Raw genomic sequence first — 22,502 nt, 5'->3', positions numbered from 1 at the left:
GCAGGCGGCAGCGTCTGTAACAGCCACGCTCTGTGTTGGATGGCATTTTCGGACACGGCTATCCACCTCGATTTGTTTCTCAAGACACTCTCTACCCTTCCCCCATGAACCATGGACCTTGCCGTTGGTGGGGAGGCTTGCGTGCCTCAACGATACAGATGACCGTACCGTAGGTGCAACCACAACGGAGGGGTATCTCTTGCCAGACAAACATGTGGTTCCTGAAGAGGGGCAGCAGCCTTTTCAGTAGTTGCAGGGGCAACAGTCTGGATGATTGACTGATCTGGCCTTGTAACATTAACCAAAACGGCCTTGCTGTGCTGGTACTGCGAACGGCTGAAAGCAAGGGGAAACTACAGCCGTAATTTTTCCCGAGGACATGCAGCTTTACTGTATGATTAAATGATGGCGTCCTCTTGGGTAAAATATTCCGGAGGTAAAATAGTCCCCCATTCGGATCTCCAGGCGGGGACTACTCAAGAGGACGTCGTTATCAGGAGACAGAAAACTGGCATTCTACGGATCGGAGCGTGGAATGTCAGGTCCCTTAATCGGGCAGGTAGGATAGAAAATTTGAAAAGGGAAATGGATAGGTTAAAGTTAGATATAGTGGGAATTAGTGAAGTTCGGTGGCAGGAGGAACAAGACTTTTGGTCAGGTGATTACAGATTTATAAATACAAAATCAAATAGGGGTAATGCAGGAGTAGGTTTAATAATGAATAAAAAATAGGAGTGCGGGTTAGCTACTACAAACAGCAGAGTGAACGCATTATTGTGGCCAAGATAGACACAAAGCCCATGCCTACTACAGTAGTACAGGTTTATATGCCTACTACCTCTGCAGATGATGAAGAAATTGATGAAATGTATGACGAGATAAAAGAAATTATTCAGGTAGTGAAGGGAGACGAAAATTTAATAGTGATGGGTGACTGGGATTCGTCAGTAGGAAAAGTGAGAGAAGGAAACATAGTAGGTGAATATGGATTGGGGGGAAGAAATGAAAGAGGAAGCCGCCTTGTAGAATTTAGCACAGAGCGTAACTTAACCATAGCTAACACTTGGTTCAAGAATCATAAAAGAAGGTTGTATACCTGGAAGAATCCTGGAGATACTAAAAGGTATCAGATAGATTATATAATGGTAAGACACAGATTTAGGAACCAGGTTTTAAATTGTAAGACATTTCCAGGGGCAGATGTGGATTCTGACCACAATCTATTGGTTATGAACTGCAGATTGAAATTGAAGAAACTGCAAAAAGGTGGGAATTTAAGGATATGGGACCTGGATAAACTGAAAGAACCAGAGGTTGTAGAGAGTTTCAGGGAGAGCATAAGGGAACAATTGACAGGAATGGGGGAAAGAAATACACTACAAGAAGAATGGGTAGCTCTGAGGAATGAAGTAGTGAAGGCAGCAGAGGATCAAGTAGGTAAAAAGACGAGGGCTAGTAGAAATCCTTGGGTAACAGAAGAAATATTGAATTTAATTGATGAAAGGAGAAAATATAAAAATGCAGTAAATGAAGCAGGCAAAAAGGAATACATACGTCTCAAAAATGAGATCGACAGGAAGTGCAAAATGGCTAAGCAGGGATGGATAGAGGACAAATGTAAGGATGTAGAGGCTTGTCTCACTAGGGGTAAGATAGATACTGCCTACAGGAAAATTAAAGAGACCTTTGGAGAGAAGAGAACCACTTGTATGAATATCAAGAGCTCAGATGGCAACCCAGTTCTAAGCAAAGAAGGGAAGGCAGAAAGGTGGAAGGAGTATATAGAGGGTTTATACAAGGGCGATGCACTTGAGGACAATATTATGGAAATGGAAGAGGATGTAGATGAAGATGAAATGGGAGATAAGATACTGCGTGAAGAGTTTGACAGAGCACTGAAAGACCTGAGTCGAAACAAGGCCCCGGGAGTAGACAACATTCCATTAGAACTACTGATGGCCTTGGGAGAGCCAGTCATGACAAAACTCTACCATCTGGTGAGCAAGATGTATGAGACAGGCGAAATACCTACAGACTTCAAGAAGAATATAATAATTCCAATCCCAAAGAAAGCAGTTGTTGACAGATGTGAAAATTAGCGAACTATCAGTTTAATAAGTCACATCTGCAAAATACTAACGCGAATTCTTTACAGACGAATGGAAAAACTGGTAGAAGCGGACCTCGGGGAAGATCAGTTTGGATTCCGTAGAAATGTTGGAACACGTGAGGCAATACTAACCTTACGACTTATCTTAGAAGAAAGTTTAAGAAAAGGCAAACCTACGTTTCTAGCATTTGTAGACTTAGAGAAAGCTTTTGACAACGTTAACTGGAATACCCTCTTTCAAATTCTGAAGGTGGCAGGCGTAAAATACAAGGAGCGAAAGGCTATTTACAATTTGTACAGAAACCAGATGGCAGTTATAAGAGTCGAGGGGCATGAAAGGGAAGCAGTGGTTGGGAAAGGAGTAAGACAGGGTTGGTGCCTCTCCCCGATGTTATTCAATCTGTATATTGAGCAAGCAGTAAAGGAAACAAAAGAAAAATTCGGAGTAGGTATTAAAATTCATGGAGAAGAAGTAAAAACTTTCAGTGACAGCAAAGGACTTGGAAGAGCAGTTGAACGGAATGGACAGTGTCTTGAAAGGAGGATATAAGATGAACATCAACAAAAGCAAAACGAGGATAATGGAATGTAGTCAAATTAAATCGGGTGATGCTGAGGGGATTAGATTAGGAAATGAGACACTTAAAGTAGTAAAGAAGTTTTGCTATTTAGGGAGTAAAATAACTGATGATGGTCGAAGTAGAGAGGATATAAAATGTAGACTGGCAATGGCAAGGAAATCGTTTCTGAAGAAGAGAAATTTGTTAACATCGAGTATAGATTTAAGTGTCAGGAAGTCGTTTCTGAAAGTATTTGTATGGAGTGTAGCCATGTATGGAAGTGAAACATGGACGATAAATAGTTTGGACAAGAAGAGAATAGAAGCTTTCGAAATGTGGTGCTACAGAAGAATGCTGAAGATAAGGTGGGTAGATCACATAACTAATGAGGAGGTATTGAATAGGATTGGGGAGAAGTTTGTGGCACAACTTGACTAGAAGAAGGGATCGATTGGTAGGACATGTTTTGAGGCATCAAGGATCACAAATTTAGCATTGCAGGGCAGCGTGGAGGGTAAAAATCGTAGAGGAAGACCAAGAGATCAATACACTAAGCAGATACAGAAGGATGTAGGTTGCAGTAGGTACTGGGAGATGAAGAAGCTTGCACAGGATAGAGTAGCATGGAGAGTTGCATCAAACCAGTCTCAGGACTGAAGACCACAACAACAACAACTCTCTACAACCACTCCAAGTTCGTCGAAACGTTTGTGGGGCGTCCCGTACATCAGGCGCGACATATGAATCCGGACTATGGACAAAGAATGAAAGCGACAGCCGTGCAGCGGAGTTCTTTCTGTGACAATAGTTATACAGCAAAACCGGCCCACAGAAACCTAGAGGACGCTAATATTCAACAAGAAAATCACACATCCGATGCCGGCCGTTGTGGCCGAGCGGTTCTAGGCGCTACAGTCTGGAACCGCGCGAGCGCTACGGTCGCAGGTTCGAATCCTGCCTCGGGCATGGATGTGTGTGATGTCCTTAGGTTAGTTGGGTTTAGTTCTAGGTTCTAGGGGACTGATGACCTCAGAAGTTAAGTCCCATAGTGCTCAGAGCCATTTTTTTTTTTTTTATGACTCCGCTCGACGGAACATACTGACTGGAGGATTCGTGATAGATAAATGACGAGCTACTTAGCTTCAATTGGAGTAGTACTCGAGAGGAGGATATTGGCTTAAGACACTGAAGTGGACTTGATCCTGAGTTAGAAGGTTTCGGCTGAGTGCGGGATATCCTTCACGTTAAGTTAGTCATCTCCTAAATGGGCGAAATGTTTTAATGTCGGAGAGAAAATGATACCAGCACGAAGAATTTTATGCTTCTGAAGAAGGCTAGATTAGCTGAAACCTCGTTAAAGACCAGTAACATTTTGCAACTGAGGCGGATTTTTTACAAAATAATTTATCACAGTTGCTGACAGGGCTGCAACATGTAAAAGTTCTTATATTCTCGATTTGACTTCAGCGAGCAATTCCTAGGCATTGATTTTCATGAAAAGATTCGTATAATGTTAACTAACGATTCTGTCGTTGATTGATGAAAGATTTTCATATTTGTATACACAAACTACTGATGTGATACAGTGTCTAATTTCCTTGTTGACAGACTTTTAACTAACATGACCGAAAATTTGCTAACAAAAACTGCATAACATTCACAATTTGCATTTTCAGTGATATTGTAAGTACGATACAGTTGAATGACACAGAAATAAAAGATAAACGTTCACCAAATGTTTGTATCGATTCGCAAGTGTAACAAGATTACGAGCAAAGACTAGTGTGTCCAGAATGCTTATGCGGAAAAAGAGAGTATTCGTCTGTAATAACACAGCACCATCACTGCGACAATACTGTGGAATGAAGACAAATGGACCACAATCAGTAATTAAATGGTATTGCAGCAAGTAAGAAGCAGACCCTATTATACATTACGCAAATATCGAAACTGATTCACCACTAACGTCGTTGGTTTAACTTTATAGTTTTCTACCAATGTTAACAAACGACTACTTACTGTAGGATTACTGTTACATTTTATTTTTCAGAATAAAATTCAGTCGTCAGTTGCAAATATATTTTTATTACGCCTATAGAAATAAGTTTGTAACTGACGACTGAATTTTATTCTGAAAATTATATACTACAGTTGCTGAAAATTATAGCCATATATAAAATAATATTATGTTTTACTTTAGAGTTTTTCTAATCAATGGCATTCGTGAGCTAGCATAGACATGCCCCTAACATCAGTTTTTTTTTATGTTGGTAAACATTACGCAACACTGTGTCAATGTGATCTGCAGAATGCCGTTATTAATAGCGAATTTTTAAATCATTCTTCTCATGGAATGCAATGCTGCCTGAAAAACCCTTTGTTTTGGAAACTTACCGCTAATGGCAATACAGCCAAACTTGTTGAAGGGCCATAAGGAGTAAATTTCAGTAATTATTAAATGCGTAACTGAATCAAAACGAGGCTGCGCTTCTCTTGAAGATGACCCACGTGAAGAATTGTTCAAAACTGCAACAACAGATGAGAGTGTCGGAAACATAACATGGACGATCGACGATGACAAGACTTACTAATTAGGTGCCGCCACTAACAGCCTAATAAATCAACGTGCCCTTAAATTTGTGCTCGGATTTAACTATGATGCTTCATTGTTGTGTCCTTCATTCCCCTGGCGAAGAAGACAGTCGAGCTGTGGTACAACTTTAAACTTTTCAGTCCCCGAAGTGCTGAGAGGAACGTACGACATCCGATTCATTAATGCGCCTAGTTCCTTCAAGCCATCTAGCGGACGGGCTGGTAGTGAGACAGATAGAATCCGATTTCGGAATATTTGAGAGAGGATTTCCATTTGGCTTACAAAAGTTATTTCTGAAACGGTGGGTACAAGGCAGGGTATAGGGGTTTCATGCATGTTTGGATATCTGTTTTGTGTGTGACCAAGAGTAAGCCAGCGACTTTTCAACATTTGGAGTGTGCCTCCCGTCTCTGGCCCGCTTCGTGAGTGTAGCATTTATTGAATACTGACAAAAGCAACTGCGAGAGCGAACATATTTTGGAACTTTTTGCCAACGGCCTTGCCGCAGTGGCAACACGGGTTCCCGTCAGATCACCGAAGTTAAGCACTTTTGGGCTTGACTAGCACTTGGATGGGTGACCATCCGGACTGCCGAGCGCTGTAGGCAAGCGGGGTGCATTCATCCCTTGTGAGGCCAACTGAGGAGCTACTTGATTGAGAAGTAGCGGCTCCGGTCTCGGAAACTAACATACGGCCGGGAGAGCGGTGTGCTGACCCCAAGCCCCTCCATATCCGCATCCCGTGACGCCTATGAGTTGAGGATGACACGGTGGCCGGTCAGTACCGTTGGGCCTTCATGGCCTGTTCGGGAGGACTTTAGTTTTTAGTTTTAGTTTTTTGGAACTTTTTAAAGAGAAACAATTTGGTGTAGTCCTTAGATTACACCGTGTATTGGACGTAGCTAAACTACTTCACCCCAAAAACAAGACAGCGACGAAGGCACTGAGGGGAATTTATGCGTCTTTCCTCTGCACCTGCCCCCACCCCAGTGTCAACGGCAAAAAAAAAAAAAATAAATAAATAAAACGTGTGTTGATTTCATCTGACAGAAAAGTTAAATTTTTTGGACCAACAGGATGTGAGGAGAGACCTGCATTCAAAAATTATATACAGTGTGTGTATGGTATTAGTTTACAATGAACCACAGTGGTGTAGAGGAAGTCGAGTGGGCTTCATAAACTGTTACACATTATTCTGGCAGATAACATAACTTTTATCAGATGTGACCTGACACTTCAGAGTGATACGGACACAGTATTTTTCAAGACAGGATTTTGTAAACAGTGGTCTGAACGTACTATCAATCGTTCTGTTCTTCGACGACAAAAATCAGCTCCGTGGTCAGGGGGCCATTCGAGATGCGCTGGGTGAACGTCCTAAGCTTGGAAAATCTCTTTCCCCCCGGATGTTCTTTCAGTTTGCCAGAGAGATGAAAATCACATTGTTCAAGATCTGAACTGTGTGGCAGATGCTTCCAAAACCGCCATCGAAAACGTTGAAGTGAAGCTTGTTTGTGTCTTCAGTATGGGGTGCTGCACTGTCGTGCAGGACAGTAAAGCCTTTACTTAATTTTCCATGCTTGTTCTTTATGGCGTTGCGGAGCAAGTTAGTGTTGCACAATACAAATTATGGTTGTGCACCACATAAACTCTCTGTGGACAACTTCTTCAGTAATGACCTTCCCTGCTGATGGCGCAACTTCGCATTTCTTCCGCGGTGCGAGATGTGTCATCGTTCTTCTGACGCTCTCTTTGTTGCAGGTGGGAAATAGCCAACGCCGCATCGTCTGTAATAATGTGGCTTACGAAATCATCACCTTTCACGGAGCAACGCTCAAGGAAATCCAGAGAAGCGATAAACCTTGAGTCTTTGCCCGAGCAGAGTTTCCACTATTGCAGATAATCTTGGACGATGGGATGAACGCTGTCTTCAGAGATGCGCCTCTGCTGACCAATGTACGGATAGTCACTCTGCGATTGTTATAAACCACTTCCTCGATTCCACGGCCGTCGCCGTCTGCGGTCACCCACCGCCCACGACTGTGCGGCTTTGGTGAAATTTCTGGCAATATTTCTCTAGGATTGGACGCGACATTGCATTTGGTCCGTATACCGCCAGAATTAAGCGATGAATCTGCGTGCATTTTAGACGTTTTTCCCATATGAGTCGTACGTCCCCAGTTACCGAGCAATTTCATTTTCACGCTCTGCTGCACCTGGTATCCTTGTCGCAGCAGAACCCGGCACAAGTTCTCTCTCTTGACAAAGGCCGGCCTGCAATTGGTAACTTAAACAGAGGAAGAAACCGGTAACAGTTACCGCATCTGAGAAACAGTCATCCGCACTTCCAGATGACAGCGTGTCTCGAGTCTTGATAACAAAATGGTTCAAATGGCTCTGAGCACTATGGGACTTAACATCTGAGGTCATCAGTCCCCTAGAACTTAGAACTACTTAAACCTAACTAACCTAAAGACATCACACACATCCATGCCCGAGGCAGGATTCGAACCTGCGACCGTAGCGGTCGCGCGGTTCCGAACTGAAGCGCCTAGAACCGCTTGGCCACGGCGGCCGGCTCTTGATAACAGGCTCAGTTCGGCGTGGAAGAGAGAGTACAGGTTTCTTGCCGTAGGCCATATCCAGACAAAGAAACCGTAGAGGCACCAAACTGCAGGGATGTCGATTCCTGCGTTTCACTCGCTGTTCCAAATAGTCCTAGACATTTTGCATGGAGGTAAAGCCAGGTCATTTAGCCAGCGATTCGATGTGCGATAGGATATATTACCAAACCATCTCTCTGGACACGGTTGTTGTCATCTTCGGAGGGGGGGGATTCACACCACACTCACATTGAAGATGTAGAAGAAAGAGTGTGAGTTGGCCCCATACAGCGCTGAAATAAACATCTTGTTTCATCGATGGTAAAAATCTTCTGGGTATGTGATCGCATTGGTAACATTTGTAGCAAAAACACCCTGAGGAAGGCCATTTGCAATAGTGACCGAACCAGAAGTTTTTCACAATTGTAATTTTAATAGCTCTGGAAGCCTCCCGTTACATCCTGGTCCATGTTCACAGTGATCTGAATGAATGAGCTGAAACCATAGTTCGAAAAAGACCACAAAACATGAGAGAACCACCTTTAGTTTGATCTACACCGTCCACACATGTCGCATGTATCGACTTACTGTGCCGTCAGTATATTCCAAGCCTTGAAAAATTTGAAATGAGACCAAATCGCGACTCTCCGGACCAGTTTACGCGCCTTCATTCAGTTAATGTCCAGTTTGTATGCCTTTTGGCTCTTTCAAGACGTGCATCTTTACGTGCCTCTGTTAGAAACGGTATTTTGCGAAGTTCTCGACTCTATGAGTCCACTACATGCAGTTCCCTCTGCGTTCTCTCGGGAATTGGTCGAGAAGGAACTGGATTTGCTCACAGCAGCAGAACTTGCTCAGTTGGGAACCTATTGTTGACAAAGCATGACAATCGTGTCTGGTCCCTGACGAATAGGAAAGCTTTACGATCGTGGTCCTAAGTCTCTTTACATGGCTGCGAGCGGTTAACCCTTCCTTGCAGTCGCGTTGTATGGTCAGCATTGGTACCACAACAAATGTTCACTTGTGACGTGATGTCGGTACGTCCAAACACGACAGATCCATGCTACCATTTGGTCACGTCTCCACCTAGATCCACCTTGCTGCGCTGACTCGATGCGAGCGACTGACACGATTTACTTCTGTGGTGAAGGGTACTATGACCTCCTGGTACGGGTTTACACCATCTTCAGCGATCTAAAGTGGTGTGCTTTTCCGCATTGTAAACACATCACTGGGCCACTGGCATTTTCGACGCCGTGTATCATTAGAAGCTGGCCGGGGTGGCCGAGCGGTTCTAGGCGCTACAGTGGAGCCATGCTACCGCTACGGTCGCAGGTTCGAATCCTGCCTCGGGCATGGATGTGTGTGATGTCCTTAGGTTAGTTAGGTTTAAGTAGTTCTGATCTAGGGGACTGATGACCTTAGAAGTCAAGTGCCATAGGGCTCAGAGCCATTGGAACCAATTTTTTTTGCTCAGAGCCATTTGAACCATTTGAATTTTATCATTAGAACACAGTTCTCCAGTCAGCTACTGCTCAGGTTATGTCTTATGTGGCACATCGAAGACATGCATCTTCATGTGTCGCTGCGAGCAATGGCCTTTTCTGAGGTACCTGACTCTAACTGTCCATTCTATGCTGCCCCCTTCACAATGGTCGTCCAGAACTGGTTGAGGCGGACCTGGAGTCACTGGCAACAGGATTTCCCATCGTACGTGAAACGGCTCTCATTTACAAGGCCGTCCGGTAGAATATCTTTACAGCCACCGTTTTCGGACGTTCTGCATTTATACACCAACAAATCGGATGACTTAACCCGCGGTGTGATAATGGACACGCCCAAGCACGATTGCTCCGTTCAGCCACTCCGCCATTCTATCGCGTGGACGCGTCATACTGCGCCTATTTCACACTATTATATACACACAACTTCGCTGCCACGACACGTCACTGGTGGAGGATATCATGACCGCAGGCACTAGTTTCGCACCATCTTCAACGCTCCATTGTGACTACTAAGCTCACCGAACAAAAAGTTAGTAACCCCAGTGCGCACGTACAGCTGAATCGTTAAGCCTTTACAGGTGGTGCAGAGACAGAGTCACGCGCTCCACAGAAAACGCACTCCTCTGCGTGACACGGGTAAATGTAAAGACGTGACAGAGTGGCAAGAAGGGGAAATCATGTTTCGCCGTGCATTGTGTGACGTAAGTGTTTCGAGGTGGATTGTACAACGTGTCTACAAGCAGTCGTGTAACACACGTGGCCACGAAACACGGCGTGAGAATTGTAGTCGGAAGATGATCCTGACTGAGAGGAACTGGAGACGCGTTTCACTTGTAAATCAAAATCGCTTCGAAATCCGACAGGAATTGGTGCATGCAACGAATGAAAGTCCATTTCCACCTGTTAACGTGAGAGCATTGAAACAGCATGAAATGAGCATTTGGCCACCTCTCAAGAAGCCATTGCCCACAAACATACGTAAAGACGAGAACAGCAATTTCATAGGGCTGGAAGAATATGCAACTGAACACTCCGCCACCACTCTAGTAGATATCGACTGGCCTGCAAAATGACCTCAAGCGAACTGCATAAAAATCTGTGGGACATTTTGGAACGGCGGGTGAATCGCCGAAATCAGGATCCTCGCAGTTTCATGAATTTACGCGATCAAATGTACAGCGAGTCACTTAACCTGTACGCGACGTACCTGCACAACCTTATCGACTCGCTTCCATCTACATCTACAACTACATGGATACTCTGCAAATCACATTCAAAAAATAAATAATAATAAAAGTAAATCAAGCATTAAAAGAAGGGGGATTGAATTATAGGAGGATCTTTGGTATAATGATGAGACAGGGCGTAGAACTCACGAGCTGCTTCCAAACATAGAGGAATGCTTAAAGCTCACACACATCAAACGAACTAGAGACCTGCTCCCTTACTAGACATGGACCCTACCCGACATATCTGTGTCGGTTTGGGAAGCAGGCTACACCAACGTGTGACTGTGGAGCAGTGCAGGGCACTCAAGGCCATGTGCTGTATGAGTGCCCCCTCTTCGATGATGTTGCTCAACAATTTAGAGAACAATTACCCAACAGCGACACGCACCACCTGCTCAGGCAATAGGACACATTTCATGTCTTGAACAAACTATCAGATGCGATTTCAAGTAAAGTCCTCAGAGAATACTTAATAAACAATTAAAGAATAAACACCAGACTCTGTACACCTTCCCTGTTCCGCCGGGACATGGACTTCGCCAGCCGCCTCACGGCTGGAATCCGCCATGTTTTAGGACTAGGTAAGGGGAGGGGGGGGGGCGGAGGTAGTACATCATCACCGGATTTGACAACGCACCGATCACGACAGTAGAGATAGAGATAGATTAGTTGTAGGATTAGAAATAGGAATAAAGACTAGTATAGAACTGCAGCGAAAAACTCGTCGGCCAGCCCAGTGCCAGGGGTACTCTCACTGGGGGTAGCTCGGTGGGAAAGGCCAGCAAAATTAGGTTTGTTTCTACTGGCACACCTGTAACGCTGCAGGTAGCGTAATCACAGTAACATACCAAAAGTAGTACCCTAGTCTAACAGTTGTAAAGGAAGATATAATTAAATCGTCATAAACAACATTTATAATCCAGAATGAGATTTTCACTCTGTAGCGGAGTGTGCGCTGATATGAAACTACCTGGCAGATTAAAACTGTGTGCCCGACCGAGACTCGAACACGGGACCTTTGCCTTTCGCGGGCAAGTGCTCTACCAACTGAGCTACCAAAGCACGACTCAGGCCCGGTCCTCACAGCTTTAGTTCTGCCAGTATCTCGTCTCCTACCTTCCAAACTTTACAGAAGCTCTCCTGCGAATCTTGCAGAACTAGCACTCCTGAAAGAAAGGACATTGCGTAGACACGGCTTAGCCACAGCTGTGAGGACCGGGCGTGAGTCGTGCTTCGGTAGCTCAGTTGTAAAAGCACTTGCCCGCGAAAGGCAAAGGTCCCGAGTTCGAGTCTCGGTCGGGCACACAGTTTTAATCTGCCAGGAAGTTTCAACATTTATAATAAATAACAGTTGATTAGTCCCCGTAGTGGTGTAGTAATTGTTGTATTAACCTGTAGTGTTAGAAATTAAAGCTGCAGAATTGTCAATTGTTAATAGTTGGAACTATGACCTACTAATGTATTTAGGTAGTAGTTTAACTTGTATAATTATAATGATTAATAAAGAATTTTTAAAAAAATCACATTCAAGTGCGTGGCAGATGGTTCATTGAACCACCTTCACAATTCTCTATTATTCCAATCCCGTATAGCGCGCGGGGAGAATGAACACCTATACTTTTCCGTACGAGCTCTGATTTCCGTTATTTTATCGTGGTGATAATTCCTCCCTATGTAGGTCGGAGTCAACAAAATATCTTCGGATTCGGAGGAGAAAGTTGGTGATTGGAATTTCGTTAGAAGATTCCGTCGCAACGAAAAAGCCTCTCTTTCCTAACCGAATCCAGACGTTTATCAAGTCCAGGGGTGGAATTACACTGTATTATATCATGCTTGTAATGACTTCTCTAGGAGAGACTAATTTTTTTGGTCGATGTGTTTATTTTGTCTGGTGAGTTCAACATTTCTGTGACCCAATGCCGGAAAGATACCATTGAATTGTTTTGTTTGCACGGTTGCCGGGTTCCCTTAGGCCTAAAGAATGCCGGACATTTGCCACGCCGGACATTTTCCACACTTGCCCCTTCGCCAGGTAGCTGGAGTAGCGACCCCTCAGGTAACGGACGCCCTTCCCCGCACTACCTCTGCCAGCTTTCAAACCGACGTCTCCACATCTACTCGATACAACCAGTACTTAAGGGACCTCCTTCTTCGACATCTTGGCGAAATACAGAGCTTCTTTTCCGAAATCGAAATATTTATAACTTTTGGGAAACGATAGCAATACCGACGATTATGTCAGTATGTAATTAGTTCTGCCAAATATAAATAGAGATCCCTCTGTCTGTACCGTAGCTTCCTTTCACGCTTACTGATTGCGATAGAAAGAGTCCATCGGCAGGGCGGCAACAAGAAAGGAACGATGTTTAGAGAATGCGAATGTACGCCAATCATTTCTTTTTGATCACTGCATTTGTGCCTACTTTAATTACTACAACTGCATGCCTGAAAGACAATAAGGAAAGAAGAAATGGGAATGTTTGAGAAGAAGAACGACCTACTCCCCATTAATTTACTCTATAAAATCCGATATCCCTAGGGACGAAATATTAGTTAATAAAGTGTAGCGGGACGGAGTTCAAATCATGACTGAAAATACGTTCACTAAATAGAGATAAGAACATCTATGATTGACATGTCATCTGAAGTCGACATGCAGTTTTAAAATGTTAGAAATAAGGAAATGAAGTAATAAGGAATGCTATGGTTGTAACGTACGTTGTTCTACATTGTTTAGCTCTGGTACCTACAGGGTCACAGAGAAAGCATCGTAGATTTTGGAGGGAAAAGCCGTAATTGTAATGACCTGCACTAGAACAGAAACAAGAAGCACAACGGGAAAAATAATGTAATGTGTGTTTGAGTTCACAAGCGACATTGAAGCAGATAGTTCCTGTCACTTAGTATGGGCATTGTACCTGACTGCAAGAATTTTTTGAAAGAAAGGGGACTGCCGTGCAAAGCAATTTTGCTCATGGACAATGCGTCCTCACATCCAAGTGCAGGAGAAATGCAGTGCGACGGTATCCGCGCCCTGTTTTTCCCACCAAACGTTGTCTCATTCAGCCCATGGATCAGGGCGTTCTGGAATGTCTAAAAAGAAAGTATCGACGGCGATTGCTACAGTCAGTCCTGCATTCCGAAGACAACGAAAGCACTGTAGGAGCTTTGAAGAAAGTGACTTTGAAGGGCGTCGTGTACTGAATTAGCGAATCTTGGAGCGAAATAAAGTCAGACACAATTTCTAAGTGATGGAGGAAAATTCTACAGGAAAGTATGCCAGACACAGAAACTGAAGATTTAGCAGATGAGGACGATCAACCATTGTGTAATTTAATCAGAAGATTGTCGGGGTGTGAAGACGCAGAAGAGGTGGAAGTAGGCGAGTGGTTAAATTCGGACGAACAGTTGGAAGTGACAGACTCATCTATAATTGACATGGTTGACATTCCACCGTAGTGTGAGAGTGACGAGGATGACGAGGCAGAGGCTGCACCGATGATGAGTCACACCGGTGGCTACGCTGCTCTCGAGGCCGCCATATGCCACGTGGAACAACAGCCTGAGGCGACACCAACTGACCTACGGCTCCAGAGACGGTGGCGTGACATTGCCGCGAGGAAACGTTGCAGATTCGCCAAACAAAAGACACTTCACTATTACTTATCTAAATAAATAATTATAGTTATTCTGCCTATGTAAATGCATGTGTAAATACTTTTATTTTAATTTCATATTTTGACCTGTATTACTTGTTGTTGTTGTGGTCTTCAGTCCTGAGACTGGTTTGATGCAGCTCTCCATGCTACTATATCCTGTGCAAGCTTCTTCATCTCCAAGTAACTATGCAACCTACATCCTTCTGAATCTGCTTAGTGTATTCATCTCTTGGTCTCCCTCTACGATTTTTAGCCTCCACGGTGCCCTCCAATGCTAAATTTGTGATCCCTTGATGCCTCAAAACATGTCCTACCAACCGATCCCTTCTTCTAGTTAAGTTGTGCCACAAACTTCTCTTCTCCCCAATCCTATTCAATACCTCCTCATTAGTTACGTGATCTACCCAACTTATCTTCAGCATTCTTCTGTAGCACCACATTTCGAAAGCTTCTATTCTCTTTTTGTCCAAACTAGTTATCGTCCATGTTTCACTTCCATACGTGGCTACAATCCATACAAATACTTTCAGAAATGACTTCCTGACACTTAAGTCTATACTCGATGTTAACAAATTTCTCTTCTTCAGAAACGCTTTCCTTGCCATTGCCAGTCTACATTTTAAATCCTCTCTAATTCGACCATCATCAGTTATTTTACTCCCTAAATAGCAAAACTCCTTTACTACTTTAAGTGTGTCATTTCCTAATCTAATTCCCTCAGCATCACCCGACTTAATTTGACTACATTCCATTATCCTCGTTTTGCTTTTGTTGATGTTCATTTTATATCCTCCTTTCAAGACACTGTCCATTCCGTTCAACTGCTCATCCAAGTCCTTTGCTGTCTCTGACAGAATCACAATGTCATCGGCGAACCTCAAAGTTTTTACTTCTTCTCCATGAATTTTAATACCTACTCCGAATTTTTCTTTTGTTTCCTTCACTGCTTGCTTAATATACAGATTGAATAACATCGGGGAGAGGCTGCAACCCTGTCTCACTCCTTTCCCAACCACTGCTTCCCTTTCATGCCCCTCGACTCTTATAACTGCCATCTGGTTTCTGTACAAATTGTAAATAGCCTTTCGCTCCCTGTATTTTACCCCTGCCACCTTCAGAATTTGAAGTTAACATTGTCAAAAGCTTTCTCTAAGTCTACAAATGATAGAAACGTAGGTTTGCCTTTTCTTAATCTTTCTTCTAAGATAAGTCGTAAGGTTAGTATTGCCTCACGTGTTCCAACATTTCTACGGAATCCAAACTGATCTTCCCCGAGGTCCGCTTCTACCACTTTTTCCATTCGTCTGTAAAGAATTCGCGTTAGTATTTTGCAGCTGTGACTTATTAAACTGATAGTTCGGTAATTTTCACATCTGTCAACACCTGCTTTCTTTGGGATTGGAATTATTATATTCTTCTTGAAGTCTGATGGTATTTCGCCTGTCTCATACATCTTGCTCACCAGATGTTTACAATATCATAATATTTCTTTTTCCCATTTAAATTTCGATAGTCCGAGTTTTCGATAGTTCGAGGTGGTTCCGGTCCAGTTCACCTCGAACTACCGAGACTCTACTGTACCTTTACTGCGTGACAGCGATGAGGAGGAGGAGGGGGAGACAAGGGACCCAACCCTACGGAGCAGGTACAATCGTGGCAAATGTCCGGCGTGGCAAATGTGCGCACACAGTGCCTAACGCATGCAAACGGTAAGAGATTGCGGTTTTTGCTGCCGTGCTGCACGCGTATATAGCCACTGGAGGAGTGGTGCGTGGGCTGAGGCGCAGCAGGAGCGGCGGCAGCTCGGGGAAGCGGCAGGTGCCTGTGGACCCGGGCCCCACCGTGACGAGGCGGCCAGGAATGTCGGTTGCCGAGGCGGCACCTTGCGACCGGCGCCCGCAGCTACCGCCACACAGACGCCGAACTCGCCGACCGCGGCTTTCACCGCCACTCTGCCGTCAGACAGCTGACATCATAATCCCAGCCGCCAGTAGGGGCTACTTCAGGCTCGTACGTCTTCATCCGGCGCGGCTGTGTCTGGAATTTTCTGTAGCGTAAGATTGTCACTGGTCTGGCGCAGTCATTACGAACCAGCAAACCCCCAGCTCTTTAAATAATCGAATTCCCATCCATAAAACAGCTACACGCGTCTGCACTCTAAAATCGATGAAAGTTATATCTTTATACCACAATTTTATCTCCAGGGCCATTCTGGGAAATTTGACATCAGAATAATCGCAATCGCCCGTATGCACAGGTCATGGAGAGGGAGTGCAGTGGCAGACTCCCATGCCCCACACCCCTGCTCAGTGGCCAAATACGAGAAAGTATCTGCATTGCCGAATATTTTGTCAACAATGTTTGCAGTTGTTGTTGGTGTTGTGGTGTTCAGTCCTGAGACTGCTTTGATGCAGCTCTCCATGCTACCATATCCTGTGCAAGCTTCTTCATCTCCCACTACTTACTGCAACTTACATCCTTCTGAATCTGCTTAGTGTATTCATCTCTTGGTCTCCCTCTACGATTTTTACCCTCCACGCTGCCCTCCAATGCTAAATTTGTGTTCTCTTGATGCCTCAGAACATGTCCTACTAACCGGTCCCTTCTTTTTGTCAAGTTGTGCCACAAACTCCTCTTCACCGCAATTCTATTCAATACTTCATCATTATTTTTGTGATCTACCCATCTAATCTTCAGCATTCTTCTGTAACACCACATTTCGAAAGCTTCTATTCTCTTCTTGTCCAAACTATTTATCGTCCATGTTTCACTTCCATACATGGCTACACTCCATACAAATACTTTCAGAAACGACTTCCTGACACGTAAATTTATACTCGATGTTATCAAATTTCTATTCTTCAGAAACGCTTTCCTTGACATTGCCAGTCGACATTTTTATATCCTCTCTACTTCGACCATCATCAGTTATTTTGCTCCCAGGATAGCAAAACTCCTTTACTACTTTAAGTGTCTCATTTCCTAATCTAATTCCCTCAGCGTACCCGACTTAATTCGACTACATTCCATTATCCTCGTTTTGCTTTTGTCGATGTTCATCGTATATCCTCCTTTCAAGACACTGTCCATTCCGTTCAACTGCTTTTCCAAGTCCTTTGCTGTCGCTGATAGAATTACAATCAAGGTTTTTATTTCTTCTCCATGGATTTTAATACCTACTTCGAATTTTTCTTTTGTTTCCTTTATTGCTTGCTCAATATACAGATTGAATAACATCGGGGAGAGGCTACAACCCTGTCTCACTCCCTTCCCAACCACTGCTTCCCTTTCATGCCCCTCGACTCTTATAACTGCCATCTCGTTTCTGTACAAATTGCAGTGTTGAGTTCCAAATTCGTCTAAGGGCTGGCTCACCATTCACATTAGTGACTTTCATGTGTAAAAGCTATAAGTCATTTGTCTTGGAATACTGGAATGAGTGACCAGGATATTTCTCTACATAATTAAAAATTAACATTTCCGTATAAAATATAAATAACAAATTAGGAATTATTATTTGTTGAAAATGTGTTTTACCTAGAATATCATCACACATATTATGAAAACGCAAATAAAAGTCCTCTTTCGTATCATGCTTGCTCCTGTCTTCAGCGGATGACTGCACTGTAGAAAACGAGTGCTTAACGCCCCAAGCAGATGGCTGCACTGTAAAATCAAGGGAAGGTTGATCTATATACCACGATTTCGTTCTGCAACCAACAGATTGCTAATCTCTTAAAAAGACGCAAAAGAGTCACAAACTAATTATTTTCCACATCTACCGTGTTCGAAAATTTCTAATGTCTGAAAACTACATCAGCGGTGTGAAAATTGCGATTGAGATTGATACTTGAGAAACGGTGCAGAACTTAAATCAATTAATGTGATATCATATTGCAAGAAAAAAAAAGTTCGCAGTGTAAAAGAAAGTGCAAGTTAGTTTCCACATATGCAGATATTCACCAAACTATTACCCAAAGTTCTAGAGTGAGTACTTTAGTGCTAAATTTCCATGTCTAAGAACAGTTGACATTTTAAAACGTTAAGCATAATAATTCAGTTTCGCAAAAACTAACCTGACCAGGACTGCAGCTGCAGAATAACATGTGTTAGCTAAAAAAATACTGCCCTAACCAGGCAAATAGAATGAATGTAACTAATTGGACCTACTGTTGATGTAAGCCACAAAACACCCCCAAATTAAATATTTCCACACTTATATTGTTCTCAAATATCAATTTAGGTGGGACAAAGATAATGCCTCGGGTTACTCAATAGAAACAATATAAACGATACTACTGATTGCCAATTATTGCTGTAAATACAAATGAGTCACGCGTACTGGAGCCTATGTAAATAACAGCAGTTTTCAATCATAAAGGCTCTCTAAAAGATTTATAAACTGTATTTCACCGATATTATTGCTCACAATATTCTAAAAATACGTCTGAAACGTGAGAAGTGCGATGTTCATGTTTCAGCGCATATAAATACGTGTATGTTAAATATTTGACATTAAGCATGTAAGCGAGGAAAAGTTAGAAAAGGCTTGAAATTATATTTAAAATTTATTGGAAGCTGCTAGGTGCCCTCATTACAAAACACAGCATGTGCATAGTCTGGGTAATGTCGCTCCACTTTTAAACAAAAGTATGTGTTTCACGCACCTCAACGTTTTTGGAACGTCATATATCCTGAACCTTATGTCGTACAATGTTATAATCTTCCAGGTACATTCAATGCTATATGTCAATATTGTCTGCAACGTGCGCTGCGAGTGTAGTTAGTAGTAGAGAAGCAATAAATTAAAACGTCATGGCTGAGGGTGAGGTTTTACTGCGCACTGGTTTAAGCACAAGCTGGTTTTTCGCGCGTCTAAACGTCTATGGCATCGTATGTCTTGAACTAGTGTCGCACAGTGGTATGATTATACAGTTATAATTGGATACTCTCTGCAAACAATGTTGCGAATAGAGTCGGTTGTAAAGAAGTAATAAATCAGAATGCCATGTCTAAAGCTAAAGTTTTACTGGATGAACAGCGAAAACGTAGTAAACGGTAACTCTTTTCCTTGGCGTTTGTGAGGAGTGTGAGTGAGAAAATATGTCATAAATGTATCAGTTTTGTTGGAAATTGGTAAATCAGTTTCTAGGTTTTGGTATGACCGCTTAATATCGGTAAAAACGTAAGTTAGGTTAGGTTAGTGTTGTTTAACGTCCCGTCGACAACGAGGTCATTAGAGACGGAGCGCAAGCTCGTGTTAGGGAAGGATGGGGAAGGAAATCGGCCGTGCCCTTTCAAAGGAACCATCCCGGCATTTGCCCGAAACGATTTAGGGAAATCACGGAAAACCTAAACCAGGATGGCTGGAGACGGGATTGAACCGTCGTCCTCCCGAATGCGAGTCCAGTGTGTAAAAACGTAAGTAAACTGTTCGTTATTTTAAAAGAAATCGGCCCTGTTATTACATTCCCCCACTGTGAGACAAGACGGTCAGTGCTATTATAGAAAAAGGTTTGCGGTTGCCTAAGTAACAATGGTAGTACGCAGGGGTGCACCTCTGCGTTCGAAGCAAAGTGACGGCCGCGAATGTCTTCCTTCAGGGCTCCTAAAATATGGAAATCGCACAGCGGAGGGATCGGGACTTCATGGAAGATGTGTAAGAACTTCCCAATGAAACTCCTACAGCATAACCGAAACAACCTTGTCAACATGTGAGCGGGCTTCATCCTGCAACACAATGGTGCCGTTTCGACTTATACATCTTCCCCTACAGTTCCGATTTCTCCCAATGATATTTCCATACTTGTGGAGCCCTGAAGAAAGACATTCGCAGCCGTCAGTTTTCTTCGGACGAAGCGGTGCACGCCTGAGTACAATCATGGTTTCGTACACAGCTACAGACATTTTTTCCATGACAGCACTGGACGTCTTAATTATTTCTGAAATAATAAACAGTCTGCTTACATTTTTTCGATCTATCTCGTTCTCACGTGACTTTCCTTATAATACAGTTTAAAACGAAATTTCTGCAGAGTAAGGTACTAAGAGAGTATCAGTGGTTTTGTAATTTGAAGTGGAAAGCTAAGCTGCCAGTAACAATTTCATACAGCGGCCTGACAACATTTAAATCCAGCTCAAGTACGTTCGACTAGATATTTCACATGGTGACGTAAGGACACACGTTAGACGCCACATCCTGCAGAAAGGGGAAGACAAATGGCATGACAGTGCTCAGTCTAATCATTTAAGGGCCATTAAATGCACCACGAAGGTCTGGCAGGTTTTGCTGCGAAGCTGAAGAGGAGAAGGTATTGCTTTAAGCAAATGGACATACCAAAAAAAAAAAATTCATTTATTCCAATTACGACAGCTGAATCCTCTCTGTGCAGCTGTGGAAAAGGTTTAACGGTTCGTCATATTCTCGAAGATTACACAGCTACCGAAGACAAGCGACGTCAAGTAGATCTGGGACGACACCTATTAGCGATTCTAGTGGATGATGAAACGAGTGTTAGGAGTGGATATCACAAAAAGATTTAAAAACAACACCGTCGTATGTCAGTCGGATTACGGAGCGGAGATTACAGGGCGAGCGGTTTTACCTCGGGACGCCACCCAATCTGCTCTTCACTCCCGAACCCAACTTGGACAAAATATATCTATTTTTATCACTGAGCCTAAGGTACTCCTAACTACGTGTACTTGCTTGTCATTTAACATTTTACCCAATGATCTTAGTTTTAAGAAATGAGTTTTCACTCTGCAGCGGAGTTTCAAATCATAGCTTTATTGGGCTTGGCTCTGAGCACTATGGGACTTAACTTCTGAGGTCATCAGTCCCCTAGAACTTAGAACTACTTAAACCTAACTAACCTAAGGACATCCCACACATCCATGCCCGAGGCCGGATTCGAACCGGCGACCGGAGCGGTCGCGCGGTTCCAGACGGTAGCGCCTAGAACCGCTCGGCCACCCTGGCCGACTCATAGCTTTATTTTCAGAGTTGAATTTTAGAATACTGGTTACCCAGTCGCTTTCCTATTATAAAACATTTAATGTGCCAATAGGTAGATACTGTTCCTTAAAAACACATCACTTGCGTGAAGTAGAATTTATGTATTCATTTAAGAATGTGGTAGACGCGATTTAAATTTATGGAATATGTTTCTGATTTACGGAACGCTTTCCCCCACTATTTCTATAGGTACTGAGTTTCACATGAAGTCCTATGTACTTTTCTTTGCCTTGCTTTGAAAAAGAAAGTAAGAAGTTTGGGGGATGGTAGTTCAGTTACTATAAGCAAAGAGAAGGAAAAAAAAGTCTGGCACCTATCTCTTCGAACGCCATGAGGGTACTGAGACGCTAAGAACTGAGCTTCATATTTACAAAAATGATCATCATTAAGTATGTTCGGAACAAAACAAGCCATAAAAATTGTCTCGCTTAATCACAGCTATGCCAGGTAAATACATTCTCCCATATATCGTTTCCTCCGCCCACGGAAGGAAGAGAATTTGGTGTGGGCGATGAGAAACAAGAGCACGCGATTAATGCACGTTAGTGCGTAGTGCGTTAATCAGTTTATCATATCATATTATAAAATATAATGTGATTACTAATAAGACTAAAAACGGCGATAAATTACAAGTTTTACAAGTTCCCGAACAGAATCACAGTTACAGCAAATAGGACTGCAGTGTCGTCTGATCAACAGAAAACTGGTCATGAAAGAGAACAACCTATGCCAGTGGCGCCTATTACTAACAAAGCGACGTCGGCATTAAAACGTAGTGAGGACATATTTTGTATAGGTGGTGCCCGAAACGCTGTATATACACTCCTGGAAATGGAAAAAAGAACACATTGACACCGGTGTGTCAGACCCACCATACTTGCTCCGGACACTGCGAGAGGGCTGTACAAGCAATGATCACACGCACGGCACAGCGGACACACCAGGAACCGCGGTGTTGGCCGTCGAATGGCGCTAGCTGCGCAGCATTTGTGCACCGCCGCCGTCAGTGTCAGCCAGTTTGCCGTGGCATACGGAGCTCCATCGCAGTCTTTAACACTGGTAGCATGCCGCGACAGCGTGGACGTGAACCGTATGTGCAGTTGACGGACTTTGAGCGAGGGCGTATAGTGGGCATGCGGGAGGCCGGGTGGACGTACCGCCGAATTGCTCAACACGTGGGGCGTGAGGTCTCCACAGTACATCGATGTTGTCGCCAGTGGTCGGCG

General features: G+C 43.4%; 1 protein-coding gene and 1 pseudogene across 3 annotated transcripts in view; both read left to right on the top strand.

The window, feature by feature from the left end:
* Positions 1-22,502, top strand: part of LOC126198890 (semaphorin-2A-like) — a 1,278,287-nt gene that overhangs the window by 6,594 nt on the left and 1,249,191 nt on the right. The window lies entirely within an intron of this gene.
* Positions 5,753-5,870, top strand: LOC126199767 (5S ribosomal RNA; annotated as a pseudogene).

The sequence above is a fragment of the Schistocerca nitens genome, chromosome 8 (genome assembly GCF_023898315.1).
Source record: "Schistocerca nitens isolate TAMUIC-IGC-003100 chromosome 8, iqSchNite1.1, whole genome shotgun sequence".
Lineage (NCBI taxonomy): Eukaryota > Metazoa > Arthropoda > Insecta > Orthoptera > Acrididae > Schistocerca > Schistocerca nitens.
The sequence above is the reverse complement of the archived record's forward strand: the minus strand, read 5'-3'. Positions and strand labels throughout refer to the sequence as shown.